At 41.2% G+C, this 15,603-nt stretch overlaps 1 long non-coding RNA gene across 1 annotated transcript in view; it reads right to left on the bottom strand.

The window, feature by feature from the left end:
- Window positions 1-14,543, bottom strand: part of LOC130592755 (uncharacterized) — a 62,550-nt gene extending 48,007 nt beyond the window's left edge. The window contains exon 1 of the long non-coding RNA XR_008970646.1: window positions 14,445-14,543. This is a non-coding gene — a long non-coding RNA (uncharacterized LOC130592755). The remainder of the gene's footprint in view (window positions 1-14,444) is intronic.
- Window positions 14,544-15,603: the final 1,060 nt, after the last annotated feature.

The raw sequence follows: 15,603 nt of genomic DNA, 5'->3' as shown, positions 1-15,603 counted from the left end.
CAATCTTTCTGTTGTGTTCAAACAGTATGTATCATAGTGTGTGCTGTTTCAATGTGAGGAATTATCCTAAATGCTGAGAATCTCAGTCAGACATTATTAATGAAATACATAATCATAATGCTTCAGTGAAAGGTGAGTATGGAAGCAAATGTAGAGACATAAGCGATACAAAATTTGGTAAAACATTGTCAGTGTAGCATTCTACTCATACCAATTCAGCATGAAGGACAAAGATGTTGATGACACAGGTGACATCATTCATTATTTCATTTAACAAGAACATCCCAAATGCAATCCAACAGAATTTGTTCCATCCCTCCCTCTCGTATGTAGCCTTGCTCTTTTTCTCTGCTAAATTGTATATTTGTAGAAGAGATATAGAGAGGAAATAGAATTTTATCAGCTTACTGACATTCCTACATGGCATACAGGAATCTTACCAACAATTCACAGATGTACACACCACACAGAGGGGTAAAATGTAATTTGTAGGGATGACTGACTGATCTGTATCCATCTGTACATTCATCTCAGGATAGGCATTCCATCTGCTGCAGATGCTAGCTACAGGGGTTTTGTAATATCGACTTTCAAGGCAGGGAGGCATCTACAGTATACCTAAAGGGCCAGCTAACAGAGAGAGTTACAAGGGCAGTCGAGTTGCATGGAAGGGCTTTAAGTGGGTCAGCCATCCAGCTGCAGAACTGCATGACGTATTCCATCCGAATTAACAACACTTAAAACCTGCATAATCAGTAAGAGCACTGAGAGGAAACATCCTCTGCAGAGGTTTACTTTTCTTTGGTGTTCACATTCAGAAGCAATTCTGCTTATGACAGAGGAACTAGGATCCTGATCTCTTTATGTTTTATCCCCTTGCACTCCCTGCATGGCAGTGTTTACGTGTGTAACCAGCCTGTCTGACCTTAATTCTACTCAATTTTACTGAATTCCTCTCTTCTTTGCTCCCTGTGCCCAGTGAATTAAAGAGCCCGATGGCTAAAATGGCAACTATTGACCAGGATTCCTATCTGCTGCCTTGAAGGCTTGTAGCTTGCCTATTGCAATGAAGGTGGTCTCTCCTGTCACACACGAGTATACTCAGAGCAAAAAGGAGAAGAGACAAACAGACCTGCAATAGTGCCTCAGCTATCAAAACAGCAGTTGCAGTACTGAACCACACAGGACCCCAGCCATGGGGCTCAGCACAACATCTCTGCATCCTAGAACTTGAGTACCTTCCAATGCACTACAACAAAAAGTGACTAATGTCTGCCGCGTGGTTTGCATTTTCTCTCTCACACCCGCACCCACGCACACACGTCCGAGCTGGGTGACTTAGTCAAAAAACAAACCTGTCAATGCAATATGTTTGAAAGCTGAGGGAGCAAAAAAGAATTTGGGCACATCCTGATCGATGACCAGATTTTATACAGCAACAAAAAAGCCACTGTGACTACACAGCCACACAACAGGTTTTGCACACTTCTTTTGGGGGCTTAAGGCGTTTCTAAAGGTAAGGTAAAACTCCAGGCTGTTTCTGCCATGGGAGGAATTACATTCTTCAGTAGATAATGGTCACCGGTATAAAAAGCAATAAAAAGACATTTAAGGAAAAGATGCCTGTAATACAATGCTTTCCGTGCGGAACCTATTTTCACAATGAGTACCTTAGTCCAAAAGGTATCTCACTGACTTCCAGGGAGTAGTTGAGAACTAAGACGTGTTTCAGTGGGCACAGTTTTGTTACAACCTAGCTGTCACAGAAATATGCAGGCAGAGCAGGGCAGTAGGGTGATTAGGAAATTGCTAGTTGCTGACCTCTTCCCTTACAGAACTATTCATACACAGAGGTATAACTTTCTAATTCCATTTTAGGAAAAACTGATTAAGCAGTGACACCGTATCTCTGGTGCGATTTCAAAACTCCATCCAACCTTGCCAGAATTTCCCCTCTAACAAATAAACTGCTCACAATCATCAAAAGCTATGAAAGAAAAGACACATTTTTGCCCAGCAATTTTCCTTCATCACAACCAGACCTCAGTAGTAGCGGTTCACAGGAAGTTCTTCAAATGTTTTGGGGTACCCATGTTCAGTATGATTTCAAAGAAAGGGACAAAATTACTTCCAAATCAGTGAAAAGAAGAAACACTCCTGGTCTTTTAGCTGCTCTCACATACTGAGCAGTACCTTACCAGCTGCCAGGATCAAAGCGTAGCAGGAGTTCCTAAAGGGGCAAGCGACTTCATATTGTGACTGCCGATTACACCTTGCCCAGACAGCCTGGAAATGGGAACATTATTAAAACAGGATTATTTAAGGCTGTGCTCTCAGTGTCTCCACTGGGCTGAGCTCTTGCAGTAAAAGCTGTAGTTAACAGCATAAGTAAACCACAGGCTGAGGTATGTCCAGTGTAGCCTTCATCCCTACCTCTGCTCAGAAAACTTGCAGCCAGAACATTTAGTTTGGAAATATGGCTGCGTATTACAGGATACCCACCGGTATTTTTTTTGTACAGGTTACTCATTCTGCATTGACTCCTCTAAACTGGACTCACGCTGCTCAGCAAGCATATCCATCACAGTGGCCAAACCAATGTGTCTGTGAGGATCAGCACCACTCCCACTGGTGGCCTTGCTGAAGTCAAGCGAAGGCATAGCGAGCCCCGTGGTAAACAGTAATGCCACAGCCTCAGCAAGTGACGAGACCTGATCCAGCTCTGTCCTGGCTGAAATACCCCGAGCACATTTTGCCTGCCCAAAATAATTAGGCTTCCACTGCTGCTGCCAATGAATGCCTCAGTAAATCTCTTCTTGCTTTCAGGATAAAGCTGAATCCTCGGCAGTGGGAGAGTTTTAAGTGGTTTCTTGTTTCTCAAAGAAATTCCTGAAGTTAAAATGTGTCCTTTCAAAAAAAAAAAAAAAAAAAAATAAAATTTGTCCTTCTTGGACCTACAAATGTGAGACACAACCTTTGCAAGGAAAAGAGAAATAAAACTAGAATTTTACCTCTACCTCTATTTTACCCAGGTATATTGCAAGGAACAACAGGCTTTTACAAAGTTTTTTTGTTTCCCTTCTGCTCCAAATGAAATTTAAAGATTAAGGGAAAGAAAGTTGAAGAGAGAAAAAGTGCTTACTTTTACCCCTACATTCAGGAAGGGATCTCTGGGAGGGAAAAAACATCCAAACCCAACACGCCAAGTAATATGACACTGTTATCTTACATGTGGCTAGAACTGTGATGATGCTTCTGTCCACTACTATTAAACAGTACTTTTGGAAGCTGCTTCTACCTACTGCTTCTGAGGAAGAAGCTCCACCTCCCACAGGACACCAAATTCTGTTAAAGCTCTCCCATCTGAGTCCAAGTTCTGGCAAGGTCCAAATGCACCTCCAGTACCTGACAGGAATACATCCCGAGACATCCACATATAGACTGTGTGAGTCTGTGAAAGACCTTGTACATTTTCTTTTACTGCAGAAGCATGCTGTATGTTTAATACTTATCTTCAAGTCTTGCTTCAAATATTTCAAGCGACGAAGTTCACACCACATCCCTCGGGACATTATCAGACTCATAAATCTCAATGTCAGGAAGTTTTTCCAATATATACCACCTAAACTCAACATTTGAGTTCACTCCATCCCTCCCCTTACTATGCCAAATGAATCCTCTGCTCCATGGGTACACTCTTCTAGTGTCTGTAGACATCCCCATCTGCAAACCTGCCATTGATTAAGCAAGCTGCAGCAACTTACCTTCATTTTCCATTGTAAAGCAAACCCTCCTGTCCCCTCAACCCTTCTTTTTTGAGTACTTTACTGATACTGGTGTGCAGCGAGGTTATAAAATGCCCTTGATTTTGTGGTCCTTTAGAACAGAACACCTCTCTGCAACTACAGCACAGGATTTCAGAGTTTAACTCTTCTCCCAAAATAAACAAAGCAGGCATATTTTTCCCCTTCTGTGTATATTTCAGAATTATAATTAGATTTATTAGCACTTGCAACTGTTAGTGAGAAGCCAGATCAACTGCTTCTCTTTTTTTGTTATCATTATCCCTGCACTGCCCATTTGGCAGCACAAATTATTTCAGTACCTTCTGTGCTGCGAGATACAGAACTCCTCACCGCTGAGGTGGGCAAGCTCAGACTGAGAGGTTCAAAAAGTCATCTCTACCACTGCAGCCTTCTCTGATGTTCCCTGCACTGAGGGCAAAGCAACCGTTACTATTTCACGCCTGCTGTGTGCACACTTCCGATAGGAGCAAACCGTGCTTCTTGACCCATAACTGAAGTAATCTCAAAACCACATACCAGGCATGCACACAGATATGTTCGCTTTGGTGTTTGATCCTGAAGCAGAGCAAGTGCAGTCTGAACTGAGAGACTGCTTTGCCCAAAACCCATGAACTTTCTCTTTTACATTTCTGAAACAATGCTAGAAATGTTCTCCCACTGTTAAGGCACAGCAACACAGTTCAGTACGCCGTGTGAGAGTGCAGATAGAGAAAAGCTTTAGCAAGCTCAAATACATACAAAAGCCAGAATGAAACTTAATGCATGAAGACACTCCAGTAAAAAAGGTGACTGTGTACCGGAGCTGCAATACTTCTAATTGGGTAAACCACAAGGTCTTTGAGAATTTCAAACTATTCTAACAATCCTGTGAGGAAAATGGAAGCACCTGATTTAGTACAACTACCTCTTCCCAATCCAGTCACAATTAAAAACATAATTTCACAATAAGAGGCATTCTCCTCTTTCCCCGAGGCCATCATGATATTTTGGCAATATTGCTGAGCAAGGATAGCCTGAGAAGTAAAGGATATAATGAATAACCATGTATGCTGTAAGCAGGCACAGGAGAAAAAAAGCTCCTTACAGGAAAAACGGAAATCAAAACCAGCTTGCCTGAATTTTAGCGGGACATCCCATCCTGTTCATTGGTCAAGCGCAATAAAGCTATCCTTAAAACCTCGTGTCATACATCACTATTAATTAGTTGCTTATCAATTCTTCCTTTTACCTGAAATTACCCTGCACACACCTAAGATCACATTCAGCCATAGATTCAGACAAGCTTTGGAACAGAAACAGTTTTAGTCAAGCCCCAGAAATATATCTGAACACCCTACCCCCACACATCTGCTGTGTCCAGCTTTCTGGTACTAAAGCAACATTTGACACAGTTAGGATTTCAGAAGATATAAGCTGAAGTTAATTCAAACTTTAACAATATATATCTGAATTCGCCTCCAGGCACATACTTGGATACTGCTTTCGTATCAAACCTAAGCATCTCCCTGGAATGTTTACTTAATGACCTTAGTGTTAGCATCAAGAGTTTAATCAGTCAGCTATAAATAACTCCAGACTGTCCGTGAGATTGTAAATGTTGGCAGAGAAAGGAACTATAATGAACAATAGAGAATTGTTTGGGTTTTATTCTGAGGGCCCTGGAATGAAATAAAATAATAAAACATTTTGGCGGGGAGGGGGGGGAAGGAAGCTAATCCCAAACGTAACCAGCTACATTCATTTTGTCACTTTCAGCACCTCACTTAGCTTATACAACTAATAGACAGACGTCACTCATTGTTTCCTGTCTTCTCAAATACCAAGATGGCTAATTCACTTTAGAAGAGCCTTTATTTATGACTCTTTCCCACTGTGCTTTGATTCAAGGGGGTGGGGCCAGTAATATATTTCTTTATAGCTTTCTTTTAATGGACTATAGGATGTTGTTGTAAGGTCACTGACCACAGTGACAGGAGACAGAGGACTATGAATCTGTATTATTTTCAGGTCACTGAGTGACCAGGAGAGAATGGACTGTGACTGGAAAGTGCCAGCTTTCATTACCCTGCATAAGTCTGAGTGACCTTTCATTTCCACCATCCTTCCCTACCCTCTGCTGTAAAGCCTCCTCCATTTCCAGTTTTTCTCTGGTATCCATTTTCAGCTGTACACTCCCCATTCCAATGGGGAACACTGTCAGGAGGCTGAAGCAGTTTGGTTCGGGTTGGGTTTGTCCCAGGCCTCTCCCCAGTTTGGTTCCCAAACCCTTCTCTTTAGCTGTCATGCATAATTTATACAGCAGGGCTGTAACAGACTGCAGTTTCAGCCTGTGGCAAGCATCCATATGGCTCAAGCTAACCCTTGGTGAACAACTACTGCTCAGGCAGTTGCTTCAAAGCGCTGTGTTCGCTCACACATAAAAGTATTTTTCAACTGACACGATACTCAGCTGTTGTGAAGTTTGTTATGCCTATGACTGCTCTGCCTAAAACAGAGAATAATTGAGCAATAACAACACAAAATACAGCGGTCTGGGCTAGGCGACAGTGACATGTAAGAGATGATGTTCTGCCTCTGGGCTTGCAGAAAATACTCCTACTCCTCCTACTTTTTATCCATCACTACAACTCTGCTGAGCACCTGCCTTGTATGTAGTACTGCTGGGCTCCAGTCTGCACAGTGCAGGTGTTGTAAAGCACGTAACTACAAAATCATTTGATAAATAGCTGAGACAAAAAAAATCAGGAAAGTTAAGACAACGAAATAATAGAATAAAGGAAAAGAGGATGGCATCTGAAGCAGAAGAGAAGAGGATGGCAGGAGAGGCAGCTGGGAAACTCAAAGGAGGGGAGGAAATGAGTGTTGCTTCAAAATGCTCTTGCAGAAATATTTCAATCTTCACTCTTCATTTATTAAAAGCTCCCTTCCTTCAACTCCACTACCAGTGATCCTTGCTTCCAAACCAGTTACATCAGAAAACAACGTAATAAGGTTTCTAATTCTTAATGCAAAGATTTCTGAAACTTTATAAAGGAAGAAGACACTAACTGACATCTGGAGAAGGGGGGGAAGACTATGAAAGCAAATATAAGTAATATGTACAAACAATTAAACAGAGATATTTGTATCCTCCCTATGAGACGCTGGACACTGTCAGAGGAAAGATAATAGATAAGGTGAGTCACAGGCCTTAGACTGTTTGGTTTGTACTGTTTGGGGTTTTAACAATAAACAACTCTAAAGACACAGACTGAGAACTGCTGGCTGGAAAAATCAAGATCAAGGCTCCCAAACTGTTCTCAAGCCAGAGACTGTTCTCAGCCATCAGCATTTCTTGCAGTTTACCATCCACCCTGTCATCAGCCCTTTCAAATACAAGAATGATGCTGCTCTATGCAATATTTAGCAAGTTCCTGAAAATCTGGAAAACTGTTCTTTTGGAAACATGGAAACTCTTCCTGCTAACTTGTACTTAGAGAGGAAGAAGGACATTTGGTCTGTATAGGTGAGACATAGAACTATTGCTTTTCCAAAGTATGAGATGCTTAGGACAGCTGAGTAAGACCAAGTGCCAACTATAAATAGCCTGGTAAGCGCAGGGCTTGGCCTACAGCAGCAGGAGAGAGATCAACAGGCCCAAAGATTTTGAGTGAGAGGTAATTATGGGGGGAGGGGGATCAATAGAGAATAGAGTCACATCACAAAGGTTTATTGTTACAAATCACTGATTGCTTACACATGATGTTATTTAACTCCACCTGTGCATCACCACATCTGTCATTGGTCAATTCGTTCATGTTTTCAAGATGCTCACATATTACATTATAGCCAGTCTATTTCACACTATCATCAATACTACAGAGTTCATCACTGTCACTTCAGGCAGTGTTCTGTAGCTGCCTTGACCTGTAAAAATAGAGGCAATAAAGATGTAGAGCAGTGTGGCTCTGAAATCTAGTGTGTCGAGTCCTGTGGCAAGATGCTTTCAGTGCTGAATTTCTTCAGCAAACTCCATCCAGCTCAAGACAATCCTTCAATGAAAGGCAGAATAGTTGCCAACTATTAAAATCACCAGTCTGCTAGGGACTGGTGCACAGATGGGAGGAAATTCCTATGCAGAGGGTCCATAGTTTTGAAGGATTTTAAGAAATCCTGCATAGAACAGAGACATGTGACGTGCATCCACCAAGCAGCGTCTGGTTTAATGGAGGCACGTATTTGTCTATGAAAACTGAAACGAGACAAGACTGAATGCTCAGGGTCTGACAGACTGCAAGGCAGCCACATTTTCAAGAGCAGCCACTGGGATCCAAACCATTGTAACATCAACACAGTCACCACAGCAGTTCAGTGTCATGCAGCAATGTTTTCTTTCTACACCTATATGAAGTCAGTCAGACTTTGCATGGATCAGTGTATACTCATGAAAAGAAAACGGGAGAAAGACACTGTAGGCAAGAAAATACCATTGTGCTTTAAACAGCAATACCCAGCATAAAGTGGATTCTCGAGTATGTGACAGAGATGGCTCTAGTACCTAGGCCTATTTCCTTATTACTTCGCTCTTTTACGAGACTGCTCATTTCTGTCAGAAATAAGAACGTAACTATCTCAAACCTCAACTCAGCCACGAAGAGAGCTCACCAGAATACATTACAGATGCTTTCTGGTCTTTTGCATGACAGTTGCTATTAATATTGAAGCAATGAGGACCAGAGATGTGGAAAAAGCACAGACATAACAGAGCCTAACATAAACTCACCCACATTTAGGCAAACCACATTAACCAAAACAATGGCCATTAAGGTTTTTAGGTATAAACCTTTTTGCCTTTGACCTCACCTATTAAAAAAAACCAAACCAAACAAAACCACCTAAAAGTAAAAAAAAGAAACAAAACCAAACCAAACCCCCAAACCTAAATATCTGATGACCATGGTTATAAGTGTCCCAGCAAGCCAGTAATATGACACACAGAGAAAAGCAAAATAATTCGCTGTTGGAAGACACAAAGTAAAGAAGCAAGAGCTAAAATAAAGTCTCCTGCTGTGGTGTAATCCTTCTGTCCTGGATGTTGCACTGAAGAACTAATAAGTTCAGCCCAGGAAATGAAAAATTGGTCAAGAAAGGCTGAGGTTAGCGGACCTACTCAGACAGGATTTGCTCTCATAGTGTTATCCAAAAAGGAGCATCAATGTCTCCCAGAATGAAATATCTGCCCAGGAACAGCAATTTGAGAATGCTTTCCTGATGCAGGTGAGTAATGCAGATTGCCTGGAGGTCAACATTGCAGCAGGGCAGAGTCCAGTAATTTTCAAGCGAGCTTGAGTGACTTAACGATAAGCAGCAATAAGGGGTCTGAATTACCCTTGCCTTAACTGCAGATTTTCTTGCAGTATTTAGTCAGTTATAGAATCAGGGTTGCAGAAAGAAAAGTAAGGTTTCCATGGGAAGAGAAATATTATGATCCCTCACTCCTGTCAATTAAATACTCCCAAAATCACAATAACTGCCAGGTCCTAAGTCTTAAAAACCATCCCATTCCCTTGGGTGATATTCAACATGTCAATTCCTCATACTGGAAAGAGTATGCAGCTAATTTAGTTCTGTTCATGACTATTCCAAAACTGCATGCCTGACAAAGATATCACCCGGACTAAGTGAATAGGGAAATAATTGTTCAGTCCTGACTTCCCATTTGTATTCCCATTTAATCTCCAAGACAGAGTCTTTTAATGCCTTCCACCAAAACCTTTGTCCATGCATTCATTTCTACTTAGAATGCGTAAGAATAATAATTAGCATTGAAAAATAAGGGGAAGAATGGTACAGATAATCACTTTCCAATATTAAAAAAAGGCAAATCAAGCAAACAACTTCCAGATGCTTTCCCCTGCTAAAATTACCTAAGAAGTCCTTACTTTTGATTACAAAAATAAAACCCCAAACTATTATTATGGAATTAAAGCTTACAATTTCTGAACTACTTAGAAACATGATTTGAGAATATAAAAGCTAATGGGTGCTTACATTACCTACCATCATTAAACAGTTTAACCTTTTATAGTAGTTCAGCTCATTAAAAAAAAAAAAAAAGGAAGGATTATTAGGGAGAATAAGCAAGTTGCTCTACAATGCAGTCATCTCCCTCCCAGCCACCTGACAGAGAGTAGTATGCCTACCAATGAAGGCATTGTACCTTTAAGACCTTCTCAGAGCCCTACAACCTACCCATGCTGAAGGCTTGGTTCTTCTCTAGTTACAGAAGTCTTGCCTGGGGAGAGGCTGCGGAGAAAGATGGGCGAGAGATTTGGTTCTGAACTGTCTTTGAGGACTACAACAGTAAGTACACCTCTACAATGGAATAAAGGTATTTCAGGGTTGGTGAGGCCAAGAGATGAGTCCTCTGTAGATGGCTCTGAATCTTTCTGTGGCCTGAGTCACTACCTTTTCTGCAGAGGTGGAACAATAGCTCACCGAGGAGATTCTGCCCATCATTGCTGAATAGAAGATGAAGTAAGAAAACCATTCCATGGTTCCTTTCTCCGTTACCAAACTAGACATAACTGGAAACAAGGAAGGGGAAAAAGTAGCACTCAAAAAAAGTAATACAAGGCAGTGAGCAACCTTTCACAGTGATTCTCTTCTGACTTCTCCCCCAGGCCCCTTCTTTTATGAGTGCAAACAGCGATGGTTATGTAGCCATGGGTTTAGCTTGCAGAAAAAGTTACAGCCCAGGACCCTAATTTTGAATTTCCCAGTACAATATACAAGTCAGCGTGCCAAAATAAAGCTGCCTCAAATACCAGACTAAAAGGGAAACAGGAGTCTGATCAAATAGAGGCTGAGTATAAACATAGTCCCAAGTGGTACCTTAGGAAAACTTTAAAAGATCTTCAGTAAAAAGATGCAGTAAAGAAGATAAAAGTTTTCTTCTGCTCCCCTTCCCTCCCTCCAAAGTTTGTTTTCCTTTACATAACACTATCCTCGTTGGAGAAAAGTGAATTGTGGGCAAAGTTCTCTAATAGCAAAAGCAGTTTATTCAATTTTATTTCTGATGCTCAAATTCTATGCTTTCTCTGGTCCTCGCATCCAGTTGCCATGGCAACAAAAGTGCTGAAAAATCCTCTGCCCATTTGATAATCATTTAATCATTTAACAACAAAAGAGATTGGGAATGGGAGAGTGGATTAGTGGAAAACACCAAGAAGAAAATAAACTGGTATAAGTAAGAAAAGCAACAAACCAAAATCCAAAAAACCAAACCTACACAAACCCCCAAACAATTCCTCCCTCCAAAAAAAAACACACCACAGGGAGCAGAAGTAAAGACAAATGGCCAAATGGCTTGCAGGATCCCTGTGTCCACACTGGGAGTAGGTTTGATCCTCTCATTATGCTCCTTCAGACACCATGGTGCCTTTTCCCCAAGAGAAACCTGCATGCTGTCCTTTGAGTGACTGAAAAAATCCAGAGAGAAATCCAGAAGATCTGTGCTAAGAGCCCTGAAAATGAGCAAAGAGTGAAGGATGCTCCTAACCAATAAAAGCCACATCCTAGCGTTTGTCTTATTTCTTCCTTCTTGCCAAAAAAGGAGGTCTGGGCCTACAAGGTATTTCAATGGGAAATCTCTGAAATGCTGAATGTAATCTACTGGGATGCTGCCCTGAAGCAGAAGTCCCTGTCACCTTTCAGCAGCAGGGCTTATGCTCCCCTGATGATAACAGGAGTGTTGTTGAGCAGCTGTTAGCCTGGATCAGGATGCATTCCCTCCCCTGGGAGAATAACACCATTAGAGGCAATTTTCCATCAGGGTGGAAACTCTCCTACCAGACAGATATAAACATTTCTTGCAGCATGTTCTTGCTCCTGACATCCACAGAAGATGAAGTCATGTTCAGCTCTGAATACCGTGGCAGTTACGTCTTTGTCCACACTAAATCTGTGACTGCAGTAGAGCTACAGGATGCATGAGACATGGAAGTGGGGGCATCAAAGGGGGTTGTATGCAACTAGACAGGCACAGTGCACTGGCAGTGCTGCAGCAGGCAGGCAGCTACAGCAGAAAGCCACAGTGCTGGACCTCATCTCCAGCATAAGCCCTCAAGATTGACAGCACATGCTGCTCCTGCTGGTAGCAATGCCCCAGATGTAAAATTAAAAAAACTCCTCAAAAGAAAAAACAAAATAAACAAAACAAACCCAAAAACACTGAGAAAAAAAAAAAAAAAAAAAAAAAAAAAACCCAAACAGCAAACATACATGAGGGACAGGACATATTATCAGAACATCCAGGTCCAGGTCAGCTATCTACCCATCAATCTAGATACGGACATGGAAGCTATCAAGGTAGCCAGTGATTTAACTTAACTTACACTTTCCCCTTATGCTGAGATGGAAAACTGCATCTATATAACAACATTTCATTAAACAATGGTTTATCTGTTCACATTAACTCAGTGGGAATGGAAATCATTTTTGAATCTTTATGCTAGAAGTCAACAGCTCCTGTGTCACTGGTAGCCCATTTGACACGGGAAACTGTAAATTATCAAATGTTCTTGATGTACCCTTGGCAAAATGTTGCATCCCAGAGAAGGTGGTGAGGAGAGGGAAGAAATTTGTGTGACAATCTTGGCTACTCATGCCTGCCAGGGAAGAGCAGCTTTGCTCTTTAATGGATATTATTGTGAATACCTTATGAAAAATATCTTCTGTGTGTGCCTACAGCAGGGAAAGGCACAGAATTTTTACATGGCATTGAACTGATAAGGCCTAATATTTTTAAAATAATTGCTACTTCTCAGGTAGAAATAATGTATCTTCAGGCTTTTCAAATTATTTGTAATGATTTCTCCGGGGTGCCACATCATTGTCATCTCAGTATTCAGTGCAATTATCCAAACATACCTCTTAGATAGGAAAAGCTGCATTATTCCCACCGCAAAGAAAGTGAATTGCACACTACAGATTTCTCCTTCAAACCCAACATATACAAAGGTCACTTATACTGCTGGGAATAGAGGCTTGAGTTTTGCTTACATATTGCAGTGCTTTCATCACAAACCTCCCCTTTTTAGCATAATGGAGGGATGGTGAACATTCATCACCCTCGAGCTTATCCCAAAAGGGTCTTCTTCATATATGCTTTCTTTATAATTTAGGACAGTTTGAATGCGGATCTATATTCATTGATAACACATTGCCCAACAAAATAAATGCCAAATAGGAAAACTCCAGAACTAGGGATCTTTGGATTTAACTCCCAGCCTCAAGTAAACAACCAGATAAGATTTCTATTTCTGTAGCTGCCTCTAGATTTGCCTTGCTTCACTCATAACTTTTTTCTGTAAGCCAAGGACGTGTCAAATCTAAATTCTGGTCACAGATGTTGAGGTGAAAACAATGGCAGGTACAGATCCGTGGGAATTTTCAACCTGATCTGCAGTCTTTGCTCACACATATTTATGTAAAATTGATGTGCATAAGGGCTTCTAACACTGCTTTCTTTAGTACCTATCCCTGACCTGAAGCGCAGAGCTGTATCACAAGCTTAGACAGATGTGCCAGGCTGTACCTGAAATGCAAGTAACCATTCAAGTAGCTTTCCCCTGCAAGCCCCCAAGTGTTTTACACTTGCAAACCTCTCAAAGAACTTCAACAGAAGTTGTCTCAATTCTTCCAAAGCCACCCAAACAATAACATTCAGTTCCATGCCAGGCTGGACCAAGACCTAGCTGATAACTTCCCAAGGCAGGCAAACCACAGTGCAATTTGAGGTCTGTAAATTCTGATTAAGGTCTGACGCTGCGTACCCCGCAGTGACAGCAGGCTGAACAACTGCTCGGACAAAAGAGGTGGGAGGGAGTGGGCTGAGCAGGGACATTTCCATGCAACCCTTGCACTGTGGCAATTCAGGCTGGGGCCACCGCAGCCAGCAAGAGAACACATGCATGAAATGAGCTGTAATTTGTACAAATAAAAGCCTCATAACCAATCACAACATTATAGCGTGCAGATGCCTGTGCTGCAGAGCAGTGCAGAAATGCACCATTCAGCCTTAGCTGACGCATTTAACTTTTGGGGAGGGTAAATTATCAATGCTGAACTCCATGCTGCGGAGTGTTACTGTAACCTGAACTAAATTCTTTAAAGTGCTTTCCCATCTTCCTGCACTGGATTACATTGTGATATACAGACATCCCTTGTCTTACCTTGCACACGTGCAAGTATCTATTTAGCAATTAAAATCACTGCTCTAAATATTTTACTTTTGCTTTTTACCTTTCACTCTTCATTTTGGATGCTCTAAAAGTTGTTCCCACTACCTTTTGCCATTTTTTTCCTAGTTATTCTCTTCTGACTTATACATGTGGGAGAGGAGAGGCAGATTCCAAAAAGGAAAATACACTGCTCTAAAAATAAAATAATAATAATAAAAAATAAATATAATCAGTCTGCTCCCAAGTTTATAAGGTGAGTAAAAAAACTGACAAATCTTGCCTTTTTATTTGCCTTTGGGGCTTTGCACCTTAAAAACACACTTAGGTTAGAATTCAGAGATTTTTTTTCCCCTACAATCCCTGGACAAAGAAAATTACTAAAAAGTAGTTTTTACCAAAAAATAGATTTCCTTACCTAGTCATTTGAGTCCAGAAACCAGAGCTTTCAGTAGAACACCAGGTCATGCAGCAGTTAGGCTAAAGTCACAAGAAAATGGCTAGAGTACTAATACTCCACACCTGATTTGTAGCTCTGGAGGAAGAGGGCAACAGGAGGGTAAGGAGACAATATCAAGCAGGTGGTTAAAATCAACCACTTAATCCTTTCACCGGTTTCTATTTCTTTCTTCCAGCTGTGTTATGGAGCAGACAACAAGAAAATCAAGGATAAGCAAGGGGGCACCAACCTGTAGTCAAAGGCACCAATATAACTTCTTATGAGCTCTGTCTTCTTGTACTACAAGTATTTTTTAATGACCTCTGTCAGGCACAGGATATTGGGCTATTCAGACCTTCGGCCTAACCCAATCTACATTGGGTCACCTGTATACTGTCATCATATTACAGTCTTATAAAGCCGATGTGGACTCTAGATTATTATTACTGCGATTTTACTATGTGTCTGTCATGATCGGATTGACTAGGTACTACACAGAAACAGAAAGAGAAAAATTACTTCTGCTTCAAAGTATTATACTCTCTAGTTAGCATCTGGCTCTGTTTTTATTTTGTGACTTAAGGAAAAGTTGGAGAGGAAAAACCTTCCCTGTACTCTCATTGGCAAATGTCATCTTCAATGTACTGAAAGGGAGATTCCACAAATTAAGTGTAGGCAGAAGTGGGTAGTAACCTCCCTCCATACACATAAATCACAGCTTGTCTTTTGCTCTCCTAAGGCAGGATTCACCACTAAATCCCACTGGGAGACGGCGTGCCATCATTTCTTATGCAGGTGGACTTTGCAAGATGCAGCAAAGGCTAAAAAAATTTGGCTTGATGTCCAACTAGCTTGTGCTTCTGTAAGAAGTTAATTGGTTCCAATATCACGCGTACATGACTGTCTCCTGTTTCCTCAGACAGCCTGACTTAAGTCCCCACAAATCAAGGAATTTAACAGTTAGCACACTGAAGCATCTTCATAATTGCAGAGGAGCTGGCTGTATTGTAACGCAGCTGCTTACCGCTCCAGTGGGATAAAACAAAATAATTAAGAGCAAAGATATCTGATATTTAACTAGTGCTGTATTTAAATAACTCACTATTGCTATTTTATAGTAAGACAATTGTCTACTAAA

This window comes from Pezoporus wallicus, unplaced genomic scaffold (assembly GCF_028554395.1).
Source record: "Pezoporus wallicus isolate ANWC-B61680 ecotype Strahan unplaced genomic scaffold, APGP_CSIRO_Pwel_v1 contig_8721, whole genome shotgun sequence".
Classification (NCBI taxonomy): Eukaryota; Metazoa; Chordata; class Aves; order Psittaciformes; family Psittacidae; genus Pezoporus; species Pezoporus wallicus.
The sequence above is the reverse complement of the archived record's forward strand: the minus strand, read 5'-3'. Positions and strand labels throughout refer to the sequence as shown.